Below are 23,663 nucleotides of genomic sequence, written 5' to 3' on the forward strand. Positions count from 1 at the left end.
ATGACAGGAAAATTACCAAATTGCGTACATTTATCATACAAGTCATTCAAACCAAGAAATCCACATTTCACGTAATTGGTAGAAATATCATACTGGTAGTGGTTACTCGCTGGAGTTATGTTCAACTGATAACAGTGCTAAGGCTGTTTTAAAAGTTGCACTCAACATGCATTCCTGTTAGCAAATGTACCGTTGCGTATACCAAGGGTAAAATAATGACACCATTCAAAACGGTATATAAAACCTGCTACATTAAAAGGTCGTAATTTCCACAATGGTTCTGTTACTGTGTATTTCGTTAAATTGTTGTGCAGTCAAACGCCATATGTCGAACTTAGATGAGTCGAACATCAGGCAGTGAGGAAAACAATAAAAGCTGCATTGTATTCATCATTTAGTTGATATGCACGGAAGCGTTTTAGGGCCACGGTTGTCTGTCTCACAGTCCCTGAACCACATTATTTTGCTTTCTGCAATTGCTTGTTAAATGAAGCAAGTCTAGATTTTCTCAGGTTCAGGTCTTAGGATTCCTTTTCAATTAAAATGGGTTTGTTTGTCACTGTCAAAAATATATATTCATATAATATAAATATAAATATAAATATATAGACTAAGCCTTAGTCTATGACCACGATGAAAATGTTTTTTAGTCCCAGGACTTAATATCTCCAAGCGTAAGACATACTATCTTCTACGTAGGTCATAGTATCTCCCACGTAGGACGTAATAGTTCATAACTCCTCCGTAGGAGAAAATAAGTCCTTCGTAGGAGATAGTGACACCAAAAACATTTTTCACAGTGGCCCCACTACACTTACGTAGATATGTTCTCACCGCATTAATAATGTTTTGAAAATACCACGGATTTATCCTAGATTTTTTATATGCATCACTTGTGGCATATGGAAAATATTAATATAATGCGTGGTAATTCACTGTGAATTATTAAGGTGGAAATAATCCGGTAAGTGCTGCATCCAGCAAAGCATGTGCTACTGAATATATCAATATCTTTCAGTTCATACACTGCGGATAACAAAACACTGGTGAAAACCCATGTCACACGCTTCGAAAAACTTTAATATTGTAAGATTATGCAAATCAAATGTATGACAAATTGTTACAACTAGAAGTGTAGATGATGGAACTGATTGTGGTTACAGCACAAATATAGAACTGCAACACATATTTTACCTACAAAAACTGTTCAGTCTCCTGGCACCACAAATGCAAAACTTTAACGCAGATCATACATACAAGAACGGTTCAGTCCCCTGCAGCACAAATACGAAACTGTAACTGGGACCTTACCTACAAAACGGTTAAGTCTCCTGACACCACAAATACAACTCCAACACAGACCTTACCTACAAAACGGTTTAGTCTCCTGACACCACAAATACAACTCCAACACAGACCCTACCTTCAAGCACGGTTCAGTCTCCCAACACCACAAATACAACTCCAACGCAGACCTTACCTACAAAACGGTTTAGTCTCCTGACACCACAAACACAACTCCAACACAGACCTTACCTACAAAACGGTTTAGTCTCCTGACACCACAAATACAACTCCAACACAGACCCTACCATCAAGAATGGTTCAGTCTCCAGACAGATCAAATACAGAACTGTAACACGGACCTTACCTAGAACGGTTCAGTCTCCTGACACCACAAATACAACACAGTCCAATTAATAGTGCATTCAAGTGTACAACGCAGATATGAGTGATAACATCTGTTACTCCGATAATTCTCGAAATACTTCATTATACTTACTTGTCCACTGAACCATGGGTAAGCTGCTGACGTTGAAGGTAAATGGGCTTACATAATTATGAACGATATATTCATTATTTCAAGTAACTCTGAGATAGAGCAAAGAAATTACCTCCCTCGTGTAACAGAAACCCATTTTACCTGTACATTACTGACCATCGGGTATAGAAATATATTCTGTGTGTCATCGATTCTAACACACCCTGCATTCTCCGGTGTATTAAACTATAAAGACCGAAACAGTTGGGAAACTACCTGTCATCACTTAAATCAAGCAGTACGGGTAGCATGTCATAACTATTCAAGTACGATTTAAGTCGGGACTCCTCCTTCTAGGTAGGAGTAGATCTACACCAACTATCCAGATAGGAACTCACCTGCCTTCAACTATCCGTGTAAAACCCAACCTGCCGCCGACTATCCAGGCAGGAACCCACCTGCCTTCAACTATCCGTGTAGAATCCAACCTGCTACCAACTATCCAGGTAGGAACCCACCTGCCTTCAACCATCCGTGTAGAACCCAACCTGCCACCAAACTATCCAGGTAGGACTCCACCTGCCACCAAACTATCCAGGTAGGAACCCACCTGCCACCAACTATCCAGGTAGGACACCACCTGCCACCAACAATCCAGGCAGGACACTACCTGCCACCAACTATCTAGTTAAGATTCCACCTGCCACCATATATCCAGGTAAGACTCACCTGCCACAAATTTTCCAGGGTGGATTGCGCCTGCCACCAACTATTCAGGTAAGACTCACTTGCCACAAATTATCCAGACAGGACTCAACCTACCACCATCTGTCCAGTTAGAACTCACATGCCACAAGGTATCCAAACAGCCACGTAAGAGCTTTATCTGCCAGGAAGAACACGGGTTTACTCAATTTCTTTTTAAAACAGTAAATTATTTTCCACAGGGTTCAAATGCATTTGGTCGTTAAATGAAGTTTCAGCATATGGCAGTCCTAGGCATATGAAGTGCGGTGTTACAGAGGGTTGAGAGGGAGACCTGCTCTATTTCCATCACAACAGCTGTTAATACGCTACATCGGCAAAGTCCCACACTCGATCCGATGGAAGACGCGCACTCTGGTCCCAAACCCCGACCTATCGGTTATATGGGCAAATTAACCTAACAATGTCAGTCGAGGGATTCATCAAGACTGACATAATTGAAGCAGGGTGGACGAGCTATGTGTTTGTAGGTGACGAGGTGGTAATCTGTGTGAGGGCGGAAAATTGACAGCTGTGGTTAACAATCGACACAAGATGCTGAAATGTGCAAGGCTGTGGACACAAGCGTCTGAAACCTTTCCCGTAAATGTGTGCGCGTGTCAGATCTTCCTGACGAAATTTTCTACTAATTTGGAAAGAGTAACATCAGACCGTACAATGTTGGTCATCGGCTGTATCTAAATACACAAACAATATTGAGGCAAGAATTTATGGATGCCAACTTTTTTATTTGAAGAACACGAAGTTCTTCCTCCCCAGGTGATGAAGGAGTAAGAATACACTCCGAGGCGCCACATTCCTTAATTAAAGAAGGTCACACCATAACATCTCGTCTTCATGTGTATCACTGCGAGATAAAGCAACGTGTTATTCTATCATAACACAAGAAATTTGGATTTTTAGAGTGGTTTTCTTAACGTCCTTCTCTGCGATCTTTGAGGTCACGCTTCGCTGAATACAATCCTATCAGAGGCTTAGTGGTCATGATTCCTGCAAACGTCAATGCCGTTCAAAGACTCTACAAAACAACACCGTATTGCTTAATAGTGTGAACTTTCCAGCTCTTGTGGAGAATACGCGTTCAAGACAAGTTGTGGAATAGCTCCCGACTTGGTTGAATGCTTGGATCTGGGCGCGTTGGTCGTTGCTCGCATATCATCAAGTGCTTGTCAACATTCTACTATTCGGACCCGTCCGCCATAAACCTGTAGTCTGACTTCGTGCAACGAAACAAACATGTTATGCCGTCTTTGAGGAAGAATGGTGTTGCAAACCGAGACGATATTTTACAGCCACTTCTTCCATTAATGCATTACCTGCACATGAGCGTGTAGCTGGAAACGACGCAGTACACGTCACAGTGTGGCATAAGTCACTGAGAAGTAAGACATAACAGATTACAGAAGAAAATAAGGTCATAACACATCAAGAAAGTACGGCTAAGTAGAAAGTATAGTAGATAACACATCGCAGAAGTGAGTGAGTGAGTTTATATAATAGTCGAGTCCGGACTAGACAATCCAGTGATCAACAGCACCAATCTGGGCAACTGGGAACCGATAACACATGTCAACCAAGTTAGTCAGTCTGATCACCCGATCCCGTTAGTCGCCTCTTACAACAAGTATGGGTTACTGAAGACAAATGTCCTAACCCAGACTTTCATGGGTCATCCCAAAAGTACAAGCCGTGACACATGAAAAGTAAACGGACGTGACACGTGAAAGACGTACAAGTCACGGTGTAGTGGGACATGATGCACCACAGGGGTACAGATCACAGTATAGCAGGTATGACACATCATAGAAGTCAGTGTGTAGTAGGACATGACACTCCATAGAAGTAAAAGCCACGGTGTAAAAGGACGTGACAGATCACAGAGGTACAAGTTACAGTGTAGCAGGTCATGAGACACCATAGAAGGACAAGTCACTGTGAAGTATAGCATGACAAACCATAGAAGTAAAAGCCACGGTGTAAAAGAACGTGACAGATCACAGAGGTACAAGTTACAGTGTAGCAGGTCATGAGACACCACAGAAGGACAAGTCACTGTGTAGCAGAACATGACACATCATACATGTGCACACACAGGTACAAGTCATACTGTAAAGAGACGTGTAGTGTGTGAGGTACAAGTCACAGTGTAAAAGGACGTGACACATCAAGATGTACAAGTCACAGTATAGAAGGACGTGACACATCACACAGGTACAAGTCACGGTGTAGTGGGACATGAAGCATCACACAAGTACACGCCCAATATATAAAGCTGGGACCAGCCGTCACAGACTGGACCAAATCTGGTGTCTTAGTACAAAACGGTGCACTTTGACTCAACGTGAACAGCATACGTTCCCTGATTTACAAGGTCTTGGCTATTTAATAAGATGTGCTGCTTGCAGTTTCCGAAAAGTACCCTTGGGACTTTGGCTACATAGTATAGAAGGCACTTCAGTTTCAGCGATAAAAAGCGAAGGCAACGCGATATTAACACAGTTCCGCTGACGGTGCGTGGAATGACAGACTGTACTTACTTAACTGCATTTCCCATACACCTGACAACAACAGCCTACATACATGTGTCACTGTGTCAGTGCAAGTAGTCTGTTGTACCGTATGTATGTAGTTACTCACCTTCCAGACGGACTTCCTCAGAATCAAATGTCACGTTTAAAGAAACATTCCCGATTTCAATGTCGAACGAGCCTGTCTCACACATCGGTGGGGAAAACCTGCATTACGGTCTGATACTCAGCCGGAGGTTGTGTTAAGTTTCATGTTAGATAACATGTTCTGTTCTCAGCTGCCTGCCGCTTCCTGTGCCAGTATCCCTGTAGCGCCCACTAACATATCGCATCTAACAGAGCGTAATAAGCATGAGAGGTAGGTTACATCGCTGACCATGTGCAGTGAGGACATGTGCAGACACATCTCACCCACGTGGCATGTTATTACTTGCCACATCTCAACAACCAATGAACCTCCATTGTGGCCCTGAATGAAGATTCACTGATTGGTACCAAGTGTGTCTTGTACCCCCTAAGTATATATACCGGCGTCTGTTGCTAGTATGTGGCACCTACCTATGTTACATACAGCATGACCCCCAGGGCAGACAGTTCGGAGCTACTGTCAGTGACATCTGTCTGATATTTAACTATATATTGCTGAGATATTAAATGTTAGCAAATTGTCCTGTAATGGGGCATGCACTTCTTTTCGTTGCTATACTGTGACTTGTAATGTCAGATGACTTCTGTCATGTGACTTGTATTTCTATAATATGACTAGTACATCTTTACTATGCCCTGCACACCTGTAATATGACTAGTACCTCTGTACTGTTTGTTACTATACTGTGACCTATACCTCGGCACAATTACTATCTAACTGTCACCTAACTGCACCAACTATCAAACTGTATATATGCACAATTCTTATTTCTGACTTTGCAGTGAATAAACTGTTATCTGGCCAGCAATAATTTCCAGTTTATCTCAGCGGTTCCAATCCTGTTTCACCTTTACTGCTTAAGACAAAGATAGCCTCTCTTCGCAGCATTCCCAAAAATACATTTATGTTTCGCTGCTTTGTATCGATGAAGTATTTTTTCTCAGACGGAAGACTATTTGATACATAGCTCACTAGGTTACTGTGACGGCTCGTCTTATAGAGACAAACTCATTACACCTAACTGCTCAATACATACGCTCTTATACCCATGTACTTCACAGTGCATGTTTGAATACAAGAAACTCGGCCGTCTTGCTTTATGCAAAGTTCATGGTATTGTGAAGCCACGTTGCTGGACACGGAACAAGCCTACCATCCATTATTCGTTTCCCACACAGCACAAAAGACTAGTTAACACACAGTCTATAAACACAGCAGAGACATCATAAACACAGGTGACACCTCTGTCAGCACGCGAAGAGGGTACCCCCAAAATAAGGCACCATTAATACATTGCGTTTCGATTTCCCTTTAGCTTGATCTGTTACGCTGCAGGAGTGTTGGGCATGTTGTCTTCAATGCATGGTATTCATGCTGATTCCGACTGAAAATATACCATTACAATATCAGTAAAACTTAAGCGACGGAAACGTCTCCTTAATCTTAGGACGTCTCTCGAGAGCAGTGTCTGCTTTACGATTCCGACTGCATCATAAGGAGGTGCTCACGAAAACACGCTGTTTAATGATATAGTATTTACCTTTGAGAATCAATAACACGCATGTTTGTGCCAGCCTTGTCTGGTGAGACCGAGGGCATACCAGCTTCCCGACTCCGTGTTAGTTTGTGATCTTACAAGGAGAACCGTACTAAACTACGATGTTTTAAACAACAGTAAAGGTGGATTCCCGAGTCACGTGCTGCTATACTATCCTAACAGTCACTGGTTATGCCAGTGACGACACACAGTTGTTACATGTTGTTACAACCAGACTTGCTGACGGTCGGTGGGACTGTCAGTAACTAGTCACATTTGTTACACGTTGTAACAAACAGACTTGCTGAACGTCTGCGGGAGTGTCAGTAGCTCCATTTGTTGCGCGTTGTTACAACCAGCCTTGCTGACGGTCAGTGGGGGCGTCAGTAACTAGACATACAGACAGTGATGACAAGCAGTCATATCTTTCCACACGCTTTCTGCCGGTGATCTACTGCCATTGTGAGGTGTTGTGAACCCTTGGTGGATACGTTATTTCATATGGTCCTGTAGGTGTGTGGCACTGACAGCTGTTTTATGTACCATCTACGTGATAAATGGTATGTTAGGATCTGTGTACATAGTGCATGAAACTCTTTGTGTGGCATTCTCTTATTTAAGTGGCTGCCTGGTTTGTCATTTAATGCCACACTCTGCAATATTCCAGTTATATTTCGGCGGTCTGTAGAAACTCGATCCTGGCCTAGGCAATCCAATGTCCAAACTGCATGAGCCTCCTATTTCAGTGAGTGCAGTACTCAAACTGATGTATTTCTGGTTTCAATGTACATTTTTCTGTCAATGACCTCTCACCTAGGTCCTTACAACTGATATACCACCAAGAAATGCCTTTAAATAGACATGGAATGAAAACCTGCAAATGGTAAATATACCCCGATTCCCAAATCTTCAGTTCTGTTTACATTGAACTGGCCCTATATCTTCGTATATCTGCAAGAAAGCGGTTTATGTAAACAAGAACGCTGTGCTTTAAACCGAGAAGATTGAAAATGCATGCGTCGGTACCGCTGACATCGCGCAGTAGGATAGTCATGGGAGGCTATCAGATGTCGATTCCACAACGGAACAGAGTCTACATAACATCTTCTACTGATGATTGACGCAGTCACTTGTTTGCCACTGACAATGCATGGGAGATGTTCTTTTTATGACCAGGTTTTTTGTCGTTTCATCAGCTTCCCCAGACTGAAGGACGATTACGAATGACATGGCGGTTCTAAATTCTTTGTGCAACACGTGATAGTTAAACAAATCATTAAAAGAAATGGTAAAACAGCTGGCTATCTATTCCGACTTCCCAAGGCCGTCAAGACGTGACTGTATATGTAAAAACACACCGAGATTCCAATGACATCTTTTCCTATTTCCTCACAAAACACATATGACAACGGACATAGAATGTTCAAAAACATTTTTTTTCAGCTTTCCTCAAGTTTATTTATTGTTCACATTATTACCACTGACATTTTTATCTTGAGAGTAACAAGCTCTGAAGGACTGAGAGACAGCAGGGCTACAAAGACTATGTTTCTGCTCTTGTTGTATCAGAGGATACACACTTAATAGCTGCAAAACAAAAGATCGGGCACATGGGTGACACTGATGACGCCAGAACTACATGTTGACATGACATGTACATACTCTTACACTTCAGTAGCTCGGTGTAAACAACACGCTCCAAACAATTGACCTGTACCTTCTACACCCTCCCTCACACAAAGCAAAGTCTACTGTGTAACATCGTGCAGTCTGTACCCTATTGCCTGGCACAGCTTACTGTGTTACATCGTGCAGTCTGTAGCCTATTGCCCAGCATAGTCTACTGTGTAACATCGTGGATAATGATAAAAATGAAATTATATTAAAAATTGTCCATCCATACATATGCAAATCTAAACGATTCCAGTAGCCTTCTGTCTATACAGCTGTTGTATTATAACAATTCCCTCTGTTATCCTTCAGTCTTTCCATGTTTCTAATAATTTCTTTTGACGTTATAAGTGATTGCAAATATCTTTGGAGAGGGGTTTTATAAGTTGAAGGAACTTGTCCCCAATCCTTTTCACACTGTGAATAAAATATGTTTAAACTAATATCGTGTAGCCTATTGCCAAGGACAGACTATTGTGTAACATCGTGCAGTCTGTAGCCTGTACCTAGCACAGTCTACTATGTAACCTCGTGCAGTCTGTAAAGTAGTACAAATCCCAGCCTACTAGGTAACGTTGTGCAGTCTATAGAATATTTACCTAGCACCTAGTCTATTGTGTAACATCGTGCAGTCTGTAGCCTGTACCTAGCACAGTCTACTATGTAACCTCGTGCAGTCTGTAAAGTAGTACAAATCCCAGCCTACTAGGTAACGTTGTGCAGTCTATAGAATATTTACCTAGCACCTAGTCTATTGTGTAACATCGTGCAGTCTGTAGCCTAGACTGTTGCAGTATGTGTCAGCTTGTCCAGCCAATAGCGTTATCAGTGAAGTGTTGCTCAGCTCCTCAGTGCATGGGTTTTACTGTCATGAGTGGTCTACAGACAACTGTAGGCGGTACAAGATGAAGGGCAACTGACAATTCCAAGAATGAAATACACTCTTCCACACGCTGATCCATTCCTGTTCAAAGTATAAAGATGAAACGTAAATACCTCCATGAGCCCACGTGGGTTTGAGGGGTATAGAAACAAAGCGCCCTTCACACCATATAATATGTTGCTGATGATGATCTTCGTGCTTTTAAGCAGTGTATAACCCAGTTATATAAGACATTAAAACCATAACATAGATGTACTGTGTGTGTGTGTAATCACTGACCCTATTAATTCAACCTAACACCCACTTAACCGGTTTGATCACGTATCACAAAACTTCCTTGGATTTGATTATAGCGCATGTGGTTAGGGGACTTTTGTATTTTCGTTTCTGCAAACTTGGGCATTGATATGACACTCACTCCATCATTTCCAGCCCGACAAAAATAAACATGAAGTCTCAGATGCCTTTTGAAAGTGTATGTATTCCTTTAGGCTCTGTTTAAGAAACTGAAGCGACGATTCCGTATGCAGTAGATTATCATACATACGGTACATGTTTCGGTTAAAGCTTCAAGGACATGCAAGAAACCATCGTCAAACTAGAAGGTCAGGCCTATCAGAGGTTTGACGAATGAAATGAATGTTGAATGGGGTAAAATGTAAATGGCATGGTTTACGGTTCCTTATCGTGTACACGTGTTGTGCGGTATTTCCGATAGGATGTGACACTGCATGAACAGATGCTCAGTAGTCTGACCCTTCAATTTACATGCTCCGATATGACGCTCCCTGCTTTCGGTTATTAGAGGATTGAAACGTTCATCCATCAAACTTTAGCCCAATTTAACATGCTAGAGGTATGAATCCAGCTGATGAGTTTGCCTATCTTCTACACCTGTTAAGTGTAGTTTAACGATTATGGTGAGGTCAACGTGACCGAGGAGGGTAAAGAGGCAACTTCGTGCTGTTGCAAAGTGCAGTCATGGTTAATCTGAAGCATTCGGTACATCTCATCGTAGCAAAATAAGCTCCAAGCGTAGTACGAGGCTCACTTAGTTTCATTACTGTTATATTGTTATCTATTTGTTACATGTTGTGTTTCCACTCCCATGTGTTGGTGACTATACGACATGTTGCCTCTACAGGCGTGGCTCATTCCTGGAAGCTAAAAGTCAAGTACTTTAGCCTCCTTACTTCTCTCCTCCAGCAGCCCCTGCTTGTACAAACTACCACTTAGATCGGTCTCTCAGTGTGCGATCTGGGTACCCTCGTTCCACCATCAGCCCCTGTGTGTACAAACTACCACTTACATCGGTCTCTCAGTGTGTCATCTGGGTACCCTCGTTCCACCATCAGCCCCTGTGTGTACAAACTACCACTTACATCGGTCTCTCAGTGTGTCATCTGGGTACCCTTGTTCCACCATCAGCCCCTGTGTGTACAAACTACCACTTAGATCGGTCTCTCAATGTGTGATCTGGGTACCCTTGTTCCACCATCAGCCCCTGTGTGTACAAACTACCACTTACATCGGTCTCTCAGTGTGTCATCTGGGTACCCTCGTTCCACCATCAACCCCTGTGTGTACAAACTACTACTTAGATCGGTCTCTCAATGTGTCATCTGGGTACCCTCGTTCCACCATCAACCCCTGTGTGTACAAACTACCACTTACATCGGTCTCTCAGTGTGTCATCTGGGTACCCTCGTTCCACCATCAGCCCCTGTGTGTACAAACTACCACTTACATCGGTCTCTCAGTGTGTCATCTGGGTACCCTCGTTCCACCATCAACCCCTGTGTGTAGAAACTACTACTTAGATCGGTCTCTCAATGTGTCATCTGGGTACCCTCGTTCCACCATCAACCCCTGTGTGTACAAACTACCACTTACATAGGTCTCTCAGTGTGTCATCTGGGTACCCTTGTTCCACCATCAGCCCCTGTGTGTACAAACTACCACTTACATCGGTCTCTCAGTGTGTCATCTGGGTACCCTCGTTCCACCATCAACCCCTGTGTGTACAAACTACCACTTAGATCGGTCTCTCAGTGTGTCATCTGGGTACCCTCGTTCCACCATCAGTCCCTGTGTGTACAAACTACCACTTACATCGGTCTCTCAGTGTGTCATCTGGGTACCCTTGTTCCACCATCAGCCCCTGTGTGTACAAACTACCACTTACATCGGTCTCTCAGTGTGTCATCTGGGTACCCTCGTTCCACCATCAACCCCTGTGTGTACAAACTACCACTTAGATCGGTCTCTCAGTGTGTCATCTGGGTACCCTCGTTCCACCATCAGCCCCTGTGTGTACAAACTACCACTTACATCGGTCTCTCAGTGTGTCATCTGGGTACCCTCGTTCCACCATCAACCCCTGTGTGTACAAACTACTACTTAGATCGGTCTCTCAATGTGTCATCTGGGTACCCTCGTTCCACCATCAACCCCTGTGTGTACAAACTACCACGTAGATCGGTCTCTCAATGTGTCATCTGGGTACCCTCGTTCCACCATCAACCCCTGTGTGTACACACTACCACTTAGATCGGTCTCTCAATGTGTCATCTGGGTACCCTCGTTCCACCATCAACCCCTGTGTGTACACACTACCACTTAGATCGGTGTCACATTGTGTTACTAGGATATCCCTGCTCCGCCCCGTATTTGATTCAGAACCTGAACCGTCAAGAGAATTGCACCCTTCTCGTTCAAACATTACAGTCTGTTGTTACAATCTGAAAAACGTCTTGAATAAATATGAATTAAACGGAATGGGTGTTTGGGTTTATTCAGCTACCAAGACACCTGGTTAACGTCAGTCAAACACTCCGAAAATATTTCGAAAGTGGCAAAAATATGTTTTTAAAATCGTTTGTATTTCGTGCAAATATGTTTTTATCAAGTTCATTCCTAAGTACTAAATGGTAATCTAAGCATTCCAACATGCATCCTACAGACATACAGGCGCCAATGTTTCGTCAATCAAATGTTCACAAATAAGTCTGAAACGAACAATTAATTTTTTTCATGAATATTTATTGCATGAAATATTCAATTATTTTTTCAAACTGGATGGTTATATATGAATTGCAATGTTTGTTGTAATTCCTGTATATAATTGCTTATAAAAGATGAAAACAACTATATAATAGGGAAAAGGAAAAGAATTCGTAAGGGATAGTTGTCAAATTTTGCAGACAGTTAATCATGTCCCCCAAAGGAGCGGTTTATCACAGCGCCCTGTATATTACGGTAGTTGACATTTTGTAAAGCATTCCGTGATACGTGTTTATCACATTCTAATTATACAAGACCACTGGGACGAAACATATCCACCTTAAGAGTAAAGAAAATACCAGATACCTCAATGGCAGTGATTTTCGAAACAGAACTTCGCTCTTTTTATGATTGCGTTAAATATGTCAAAACAAGTGATGGCCGTGTAGACTATAATCATAGCGTATCTGACAATCTCCGTTCTAGAATGGCTATCATTGTAGCCTACAGATGATTACACCATGATTATACTCACAGGTATATTCTAAATACGCATTCTAAGTATATCGTACTTCCACATTTTCCACAGTACAATGCCGTGGATCAATGTCACAATGAGCATGTCAGCAAACAGGGCCATAACTCAAGACGAAAGTTGGCAAATGAATTCGACAAGAAACTCTCCGAAATTTAGCACGGAGAACATTAAAATGAAAATTGTCTACTGCGTTACTTGATGCATCTTTAAAGAGGGAAGTGAAGACTTATCACGTTTAACCTTGGACAAATGACATGGCTTGAAGCATTCATATTTAATGCATCTGTTAATGTACAAGATGAAAACTTGCTCCCATTTGTACATGAATTGCTGTGCCTTAAGTGCTTTCATGTCAGCTCCTGGATTCTGGGAACTAATGACGTCGCAGCGCATGAACAAGGATGTGATACCGGGTATCATTTGGAAACATGCCCAGATCTTTAAGTAATGTTTCACCTCGCGAATTAATTATACGCTAAGTTTATCCCGATACGGACCAATGAGTACAAGATGCAAAATATCCACTGACCCAAAATGTAGGTAGTTTAATAAATACACGCTGCACATTACTAATAATAAGTCAAGGGTACGTTGTAACGTTTGCATGCGTGTTATAAAAGTGTCAGCTCATAACAAATGCAAATGAAAATGTTCCACAATGATTTGCTTTCCGGGATTTGAGTCTGTACAACTCCTCAACAGTTCGCTCCGGCTGAGATGTACATTGACCTAAAGGGTGTAAATATGTCAAAACAAGTGATGGCCGTGTAGACTATAATCATAGCGTATCTGACAATCTCCGTTCTAGAATGGCTATCATTGTAGCCTACAGATGATTACACCATGATTATACTCACAGGTATATTCTAAATACGCATTCTAAGTATATCGTACTTCCACATTTTCCACAGTACAATGCCGTGGATCAATGTCACAATGAGCATGTCAGCAAACAGGGCCATAACTCAAGACGAAAGTTGGCAAATGAATTCGACAAGAAACTCTCCGAAATTTAGCACGGAGAACATTAAAATGAAAATTGTCTACTGCAGTTTAGCATTGCATAACATCATGGTACATTATTGCAAGGAAATGAGAATTTCTGATGCAAATAATTCTTTTTTCATTATTGTTTTAGAATATTTATAGAGTGCACATATTCACAAAACCAGTGCTTGTCCAAGGCGCATATTAGAGATGGAGTTTTATTTAGCTGTAGAGAGGAGGCTGTTGAAGAAGAGATAAATGTGCGTATTTGCTATCAAAACCAAGGGCGAAACTGATCAGATCTTAAAATGTACCGTTTTAGCAGACCTTGGAAGACATGACGAGGAACTCAAGACGCCACTGGGTGCCATGAGCAATAGTATTGTTGTACATCATGAAACAAATCTTGGATGTATACTTACTGCTTGGCGCTGTATCCAGTATGAATATCCAGCTTTACCCAAACGTGTCTTTTAACAATTTGTTGAAGTATATACAGAGATGCTTCTGACTAACTAACGTGATCTGCGCTCGTGACTGAACTGACGTTGGCTGCTTCCCGCTCATGAGTTAATGTATACAGATACATCTCGTGGTGACTGAACATCATATCTTCTTCTTAACTTGTTCCGTGTTCGCTATAGTCACTGAAAGTCATGAATTTATGAGTACTCATCAAAAACATCGAGAATCGTAGCCTCTGTAGACAAAATGTTTAATATCTGTCTCTCAGCGTGTACTGTACTGGACCCTGCTCATGTCTGGAGTGGCGTTACTTGATGCATCTTTAAAGAGGGAAGTGAAGACTTATCACGTTTAACCTTGGACAAATGACATGGCTTGAAGCATTCATATTTAATGCATCTGTTAATGTACAAGATGAAAACTTGCTCCCATTTGTACATGAATTGCTGTGCCTTAAGTGCTTTCATGTCAGCTCCTGGATTCTGGGAACTAATGACGTCGCAGCGCATGAACAAGGATGTGATACCGGGTATCATTTGGAAACATGCCCAGATCTTTAAGTAATGTTTCACCTCGCGAATTAATTATACGCTAAGTTTATCCCGATACGGACCAATGAGTACAAGATGCAAAATATCCACTGACCCAAAATGTAGGTAGTTTAATAAATACACGCTGCACATTACTAATAATAAGTCAAGGGTACGTTGTAACGTTTGCATGCGTGTTATAAAAGTGTCAGCTCATAACAAATGCAAATGAAAATGTTCCACAATGATTTGCTTTCCGGGATTTGAGTCTGTACAACTCCTCAACAGTTCGCTCCGGCTGAGATGTACATTGACCTAAAGGGTGTGAGCCCTAAAGCCGTAACTGTATTAATAGACTACTTGCAGCACAACATAAATATCGATTGCGAATATCTATAATGATTATTTGATACCACACCATGATAAAGGGCCTTTGTAAATAGAACGGAACTGAATCAAACCTTTTATCAAAGGCCCTTGGTTTCACGTTTCTTATTCCTAATTCCGAACCGCTAATTAAGCACTCTGGATGTTTGGGTCTACTTCCTACAGACAATATTTCCATTGAATCCCCCTCTGCACATCTCTTTGGCGTAACTTCCAGGTCATTAATTAATTTCCCCAGATCATGATGATTTAACGATAAATACAGAACGTTTAATAACATGCAGGTTCTTAGTGCTCCCTTGGAGAAGAACAAGCAACAGATCAATACGCCCGCAAGACGTGAATTATTCCACCGTGAATGCTGCGGAATGAGATACTGACTTAAAGTCCGAGAACGTCGACAGTTTCACAAAATTCCCTTACAAATTCTCTTACAAGTTTTGCTTTATAATGGAACTAAACTTGGTAACTACAGAATTTCAACAAATAGATATGGATTCTTAAGGTCGAAAGAATCCATCAAAACAAAATGCAGAGCATTTTGGTAGACAATCCATATTGTACATGCACACAGGAAGTATTCCTTTTGAAAGGCAATCTGAGTCTAGATTGGGCAGTGCATATCACTTATACCGGCAAACCAATTACTTATTACATACAAGTATATAATTAAATTATTGACGTGCATATGAGTGAGATAGTGTGGTTTGACGCCGTTCAAGCATTATTGTGACGGGGAAATACCCCCATTAGTGTACCCAAGGCTTTCACACTCCTGTGCTAACCACCACCACCACCCTTACATGCATTATCATTATTACACAGATATTAGGATAAAAACAATACCTACACTCTCGGCTGACGTTTCCAGACTCATCATCACGTTCAAATAGCTCATGCGATGAACTGTTTATATCGAACGTGTAAGGCTAATGCAATGGGACGTTGGTTCCAGCAGCGCTTCTTTGTGACATTACAACTGCTTTGGGCCAGACAAGCCTTTCTCTGATTTTACCAGCAAAGTCACTGAGAAAAGGTGAGCAAATTCTTTGTCTATAGAGCGCAGCAGCAACAATGTTGTTCTTGGAAGCGAATTCTCCCGATTTTGAACGCTGAATAATTTAAATTCTCGACCCTACTGGTAGGCTGTTCAGTCTCAAGACGTATTTCAAGTAAAGGACAAAGTCCTGATTCTGACCCGATTGCAAGTTATGTTCTGTCCACAAAACAGACTCACTGAGCTGCTTTCCCCAACGATATTAAAACGTGCAATCGTTTCAACAGACAACGCTCTTTTTGGAGTGATTCGTGCATAACGAGCTCATCTGAAGTAATTATATAAAACATGTACGTTGTTTCATAAATGTGAGCAAATACGTATACACTTGGTGTTGCCGAGACTCGTCCCCCAAGAGTTAGTTTTCACCTCTTGCTACAAGCTGGTGTCATCCCACGCGTCCCCCTGGAGGCACTCGGACATGTCAGCACGCCACGGGAGGGTGTGGGGAGTGACATCAAGGACAGGAACCAATTATCATACTTGTCAAATGTAGCGACACAAACAAACCAGTTACTGAGTATTGAACTCTTCATACCGAAATGGCACAAGACTGACTTTGTGAAGGAAACCATGAAATTGGTGCCTTTCAAAGGGCACATGTAATCAAGTAATTGTACCAGCTGGATACAACCAGCATTGTGGACACAACATAATGTGATGCGTTGTTTATATCACGTAAGTGTGATCTTGTATGAAAAAATGTGTAACGATTCAACTTTTCATAAACTCCCCCTTGCTGATGTTAAGACCCTCAAAATGTGATTATAGTCATAAAGGAGGGCAATTTCTGAGATAATGTGATCATTATGCACATATTAAGAGCCAAAGTGCACATATACTAACTGTACGGGGCCTGTCCGAAAGTGTAAAGAACACACTGAGAAATATCATTATACCCTACCTATATATAAGGCAGAGCGGAACTTGCCGTGGATTTCAATATAGCAATTTGAACTATTACAAGAATGGTTTTATAGTTCCCATTAACAAAGGAGTATTATTTAAAACATTTCCGACGGGCTACCATTTCACTGAATGTAAGAAGTGAATGAGTGAGTGAGTTAATATTTATCGTCACATCGGCAATTGTGCAGCCATATCGTCACGGGAACAAGTAAGAATTACATTGCAGATAAACAAAAATTAGAAATTAAAGCCATGTTGACGAAGAACAGTAAAACTACCAGTATATCACAGATATCCATGTAAGCCTACTAATTAAATCTAAAGCAGTTTACCTATAAATGACAAAACAATACAAAAATGGGCTATAGATTATCAGCAGCTGAGGATAGATCACCACACTAGGGACCATGGGGACTTACACTACATTGGTGCCCCTGAATCTAAGAATGTAACAGATATTAGTCCACACTCAACATTAACACATACACTTCCCTGTTATATATTTAACGACTCATATCTGCAGGTTATCAGCATTTCATGGATTTTCCATCATCCATCATTTGCCAATGCTCCTCGTATCTCCATATATGACATGTTCATAAACAGAGACGCGATTAGTTGTTCTCCCATCCTTGACGAGACTATAATACCATCTGCGTCCCCTGTACTCTAATTAGATCGACAACAAGCTTTAAACGCTTAGCTGCACAACATGTGACCTTACCACATGTGCAATAATTTTAAGTACATTTGATTCATAGTTGTGAAATGTGATCCGTGTTCTCCACGCTATGACGTTAGTAAGAGTATCAGTTAAACACTGGGTATCTTGTCATGCATACATCACTGCATACAGGAGAACCTATTAACATACACGCCATTAAGGATTTACATGTTTTGAATATATACGCCTTGAACACGTATAGACTTACGTTGCCGAATCACTTGGTTCCTATCTGTTATAAACAACCATCACGGTACCCAAGATATTTTATGGATTCGAGCTTCTTCATTTTTCCCTACACGTTAAAAAATCCATAAAATATCTTGGACATCTATAACAACTTCTAAATACCGCTGAACCATCAGGGTATTTGGTGTTCCAGGTAAAAGATGCTGATACATATTTAATTGATTTGGGGCAAGAAACAGACATATGTGTTGCATATTCCAGAAAAACTCCATATCCATAAATGTGCAGAATATAAGAACAATGTGAAACATTAATGAGACAGCCAGATAGTGATTTTACGCTTACACGACACCAAAAAGTGAACCTTCGTCATACGCCTTCCCCAGGGGAATACATTTCACTCGATTCTGTCTGGGTTAAAATGTTTCTATTAAAACATTTATCGAGACTCTTAGAAAGACAAGTAACAATGAAGCATCTATTAATACTTGATTGTGGCCTTACTTGTAAAGGCCACAGGTCAATGACATTTGTAAAGTCACATACAAAGGAGCTTATTTGCCACTAACACCGAATGTTAGTCCAGCAGGAAGGATGTCGACAGGACGACATTTAGCACATGCATTAAATAATGCTAAAGGTGTAGGTTTCAAACATTTGGAACGAAATGTGAATGTTATGACATTTTCTTGGTGCAAAACGTTTGAGTAGCACGCTGTTACACATTGCTATACGCCATAAAGTGTCGTTATTCCAACATGTTACAAACACATTGCTTTAAAGTTATCACGTCCTCCCGAAAGTGAAATTACTGATCGATATTACTGTGTGTACTTGTGAGCTGGTCAAAGGCTTGGCCTCTTCCACGTTTCTTCAGAATGAGACTATTTGGCTGTTTGATCAATCAATAAGAGCCATCTTCACATGACGGCTACTCCCTTCTATAATGTCTAATCATGACGGCTACTTCGAATTCCTTCTATAAAGTCTGCTCTTACCTGTATCCTCCAGCTGTTGATTGTACAGAGATTCACAGCCCAGTACCAATCTGATGCTGATTTGCCATTTACGAGTATCCGCTAGGAGCATCACCATTGAGTCGCGCTACTGACCCGTGTTGTTTGCTGTCGATCGCTAACGATGATGGAGCGTGAAAAGACCTTGTGGCTGCTGATTTCCCCATGGTGATTGGGTCGGACATGTAGCAAGTATGTAAGGTGTTTGAGTGCAAGCATGTGTCGTGACGTGAAATATTTCCAGAGAACATACTCGATATGATGAAACATGACCTTGCAATACAGCATTTTGTAGAATACATATATTGATATCAACCTGTGCCCACGGGATAAGTGGAAACCGCACTTAGAATATCGTTGGCTGTGAACTTTTGAGCAGGGTTTAATATAGACACCAGGAATATGCTGAAGTGCATTTAACCAACTCATGCATACGATTCATGCTCACGAATGTATTGATTTGACTACAGACTTGTGATATGTTGGCTGTCCTTGAAATCTGTACGTTCGTCACCATAATATCTAGTGACAAGGGCCGCGTTTAGCCCAATGGCCTGAGGCGTCGGAGTTTGCTGTCCAGGGTATTAATATTACAAGGTGTGTCGCCACCATGTCCACGGGCTTCACCAAGTTAGAGAGGAACATGAATCTGTACTGAGTGCAGCACAATATACAAATCATGAACTAGGAGCAGGACATGGTTTGAAGACATGCAGGTGACCTGCAGAGAAGTAGGCCATCTTGAAGCTACATCTTCAAATTTCTAACTGTAAATGCCGGAGTAACAGAGCAGTCATAATATAACGTGCGCAAAGAAAGTGCACACCTGAGGCTTTAAGGTTATTTTAAAAAAGAAATACACTAAATATTTAGAAAAAAATGTTTTAAAATGATAAACAGTGTGTACTTGTTGCCCAAATACCAGGGCATTGTATCCAATTGCGAAGCTGCCAGCACCCCTCTCACTCCTTGACCAGCTGAGACGACTCAGTCGATCTTGACGGGCTCAACATATTTACGTTGTGTGTTTTCCTTAAAACCCGATGTTGACGGGTTCATGATGAGCTCCGACTGCATGCATCCGTCTTATCTCTGAATTTCTGTTGATGCGGCGCCCAAACGCATGTGATGGCACACTGGCTGACGTACCTGATGATTACCAGGTTTTATACTGTTGATGACTATTCAAGAAAGTCATGATTATATATTGACACGTGCACAAAGATTCATGCTACTAAAGTCGGTGCCGTCTCCCGTCACAGATAATTCTACATGACAAAACATGCAAGTGGCGGCGCGATGTTGTAGCCGAGTTCTCAGCAGCATGAATAATGCATTTGTTCACCGTTCTGTGAAACAACACATTAGCTTTCTTTGAAGGCTACGTTCATTCGTGTGGGATTTCCTGGGCTATCTAGCTAATAAACAACTTCAGTCGGTGATGGGCGAACTTGTGAGCCCCTAGAGGACAACAAATGATATTTGTACTTAACAATTGTATGTGGTGGCCGACATCAAATAATTTTCCAATGCGTCGTTTTATACGGAGGGAAATGATTCCTGTACTCCGTAGACAACAATATGCTCGCCAAATGAAAACAGCTACGACCCTTCGTGCAAAGAACAATGCATTATTGTTTCTGAAAGTAAATAATCTTCTGAACATGTTCATTAAGACGTCCTCCACAATTTGACCATGCATTTTAGGCACGGGTGAACAGTTTGGGTCTGTCTGTACTTGCTGGGAGACTGATAATGATGATCGTCATATATATGTATCAACTGAAATCATCCGCTCACGAATAATTTTTTGCACAACCGTGGATAAAAACCCTTTCAACGTCTATACGAAATATATAAAAAATGCACTTTAATTGATTTAGAATTATGACTATATCATGGGCATGGGTCTATGAATCATCATTAAATAATGTTTTTCACAAGTGTTTGTAAAACACAGTTGCAAAAGGCCTCAGTTATACAATTTTGACTTGTCATAAACCAACAGTCCCCCAAAGACAATAGCATTTGGCGTACTCATCTGGAGAAACGATACCAACTGCCATACTGTCTGTTCGCACAATTCCTATGGAGCACAACATCTGGTCAAGACGTCCAGAGGTACGCCCAGTGTAATAGCAAGGCCGGCTTGTCTATATAGAGCATCTGAGGTTAACAAGACAAGGGTGGGAAATGCATTGGGGATCACCTGCTTGACTCTGGTGGTCTGCTTGGGACTGGAAATGGAATCACAAAGTCATAAATTTCATAAATTAGCACGGCATCGTTCGGCATGTTGGTCCCTTTGACGAAATGTTGAGACAGAACATTACGTTGCATCATGTGTTGCATTTGTCATCACACACAAGCATCGTAATGCTAATGTGCATACTGCCCTGGGCCTGCTTTGTCTTCCGATCTTCTTCGAACATCGTAATCTGCTTCACATATTGCATTTCATTCTGATCTACATCATGGCATTGCATTCTGATCTGCAAATATAGTAATCGGCTTCATACATGATTGCATTTCATTCTGATCTTCTTCAAATATCGTAATCTGCTTAATACATTGCATTTCATTCTGATCTTCTTCAAATATCACAATCGGCTTCACACATTGCATTTCATTCTGATCTTCTTCAAATATCGTAATCGGCTTCACACATTGCATTTCATTCTGATCTTCTTCAAATATCATAATCGGCCTCATACATTGCATTTCATTCTGATCTTCTTCAAATATCATAATCGGCTTCACACATTGCATTTCATTCTGATCTTCTTCAAATATCGTAATCTGCTTCATACCTTGCATTTCATTCGGATCTACATCATGGCATTACATTCAGATCTTCAAATATCGTAATCTGCTTCATACATTGCGTTTCATTCTGATCTTCTTCAAATATCGTAATCGGCTTCATACATTGCATTACATTCTGATCTACATCATATATGGTGATCAGCCTCACACATGGCATTATATTCTGATCGTCTTCAATATCGTAATATCTACTAAACACAATACATGACATTCTGATCTTCTGCAAATGTGATCAGTTTTACTCATCAAGGTTAGTTCTGATCTGTTGTCAGTGTTGTCACCGGGTGAATTCCATTGAATATCGGCAAATACTTTGTCTCGTTGTACACTGCCTGTTTCAGTTAAACAGAAATAACTGCATGGGTGAGAATTTGGCGTTTATAGAATGCATTTGTCTATCGAAGTTTCTTGCTCAACGGTAGTCAACGACAGAAGTAATTCATACCCTACATCGGATATGAGCAAGAACAAACTTCGAAACATCTGTTAAACTCTCCATACCTTCGTCGACGGTGGTGCTACAAGTGTGTTTTGTTGAATGAACATATGCGCATCAGTGAACGGGTGAGCCGTCAGTTCTTCAGAGCATCTGAATGTTTGTGGACATAAGTTCGGTTGCATGTGGGTAAATTTCATCTACACACATCCATTACTACATCCTCTGACAGAAACATTCACAGTACATAAGCAGATCCACATACATTGAGAGTAGAGTATTTAGGTGTTTTCTTGACCGAGGAGCCCCACAGCAACACACTACTACAAGAACTCAACCAAACATGCTTCATCCATACACAGGTAAACAGACATGTTCGACAAGAGTGATGATTCACATGCATATGTTGTAACACTATCACACAGCGCAATGCAGCACTGCTTAGATAACCTCGACAGAGACTCCGCAGTTGCCATCAAGTCCGATAGCCTAGAACTAGTGTATGGACACGTATTGTATTACAAACGGAAGACATTCTTTATATAGAATAGACAAGAATGGCTTCAGCACTCACAATGGAGCTATCTTCGTTCTGCTTGTCATGACAAAGATGAGTGATGACTGCCACCCTTTCGTATAATGTAATACCTAAATAAGATTACAGAACAATAAGTTTTCATATTCGTAGGTTTAAAGTGTGAAATTTGTAAATTTGTAACACAGAATTTGCCATGTATCTAGACCGTCAACCAATTGCCCTCCAAAATGAAGGCTATCAGAGCACGAGAAACGTTAATTTTGTTGCAATGCTGCCTCGTCACAAACATTGTCATGGTGAAGGGAGATGTCGGACACAGTAACAAAATGAAGCAAAGTGCACTCTGGATGTACATTCGAATTAGGTTATAAAACATTTACCCAACTAATTTGTCTAATTCTCAGATGGTAAGTTTCTGAATTGACAGCCTACGCATTTGGACGATGCTATGTTTATGAACACGGTACGTGCTTTGCTATTTAGCCTTTCAGTAATTATCCGTAAATTACCCAGATGGACACTTTGAATGTTATATTGCCCAGACTGATGCCACATTATTCGTAAATTACCCGGAGGGACACCGCATTGTCCTTTACTTAGTTAAATGAAGGTATGTTGACCTTGTTAAGACGCTACATGCTGGAATTGTAGCTGGACGATAACAATAAGAGAACTTGGATCTTTGTGCGTTGTCAATGTAGAAAACAGATACACTTGTTATTATACGAAAATATAGACATATAAGACAAAGAGTTTTATGCATT

At 41.2% G+C, this 23,663-nt stretch overlaps 1 protein-coding gene across 5 annotated transcripts in view; it reads right to left on the minus strand.

Moving 5' to 3' along the window:
- Positions 1–23,663, minus strand: part of LOC137274153 (glycine receptor subunit alpha-2-like) — a 63,700-nt gene that overhangs the window by 23,989 nt on the left and 16,048 nt on the right. The window contains exon 1 of one of the 5 annotated variants that reach the window (XM_067807180.1): positions 5,165–5,380. The exons of 2 other annotated variants lie outside the window; for them this stretch is intronic. The gene's annotated coding sequence lies outside the window, so the exon portion shown is untranslated. 2 more of the 5 variants (XM_067807177.1, XM_067807178.1) reach the window with 2 other exon arrangements.

Source organism: Haliotis asinina, chromosome 2 (genome assembly GCF_037392515.1).
Source record: "Haliotis asinina isolate JCU_RB_2024 chromosome 2, JCU_Hal_asi_v2, whole genome shotgun sequence".
Taxonomy (NCBI): domain Eukaryota; kingdom Metazoa; phylum Mollusca; class Gastropoda; order Lepetellida; family Haliotidae; genus Haliotis; species Haliotis asinina.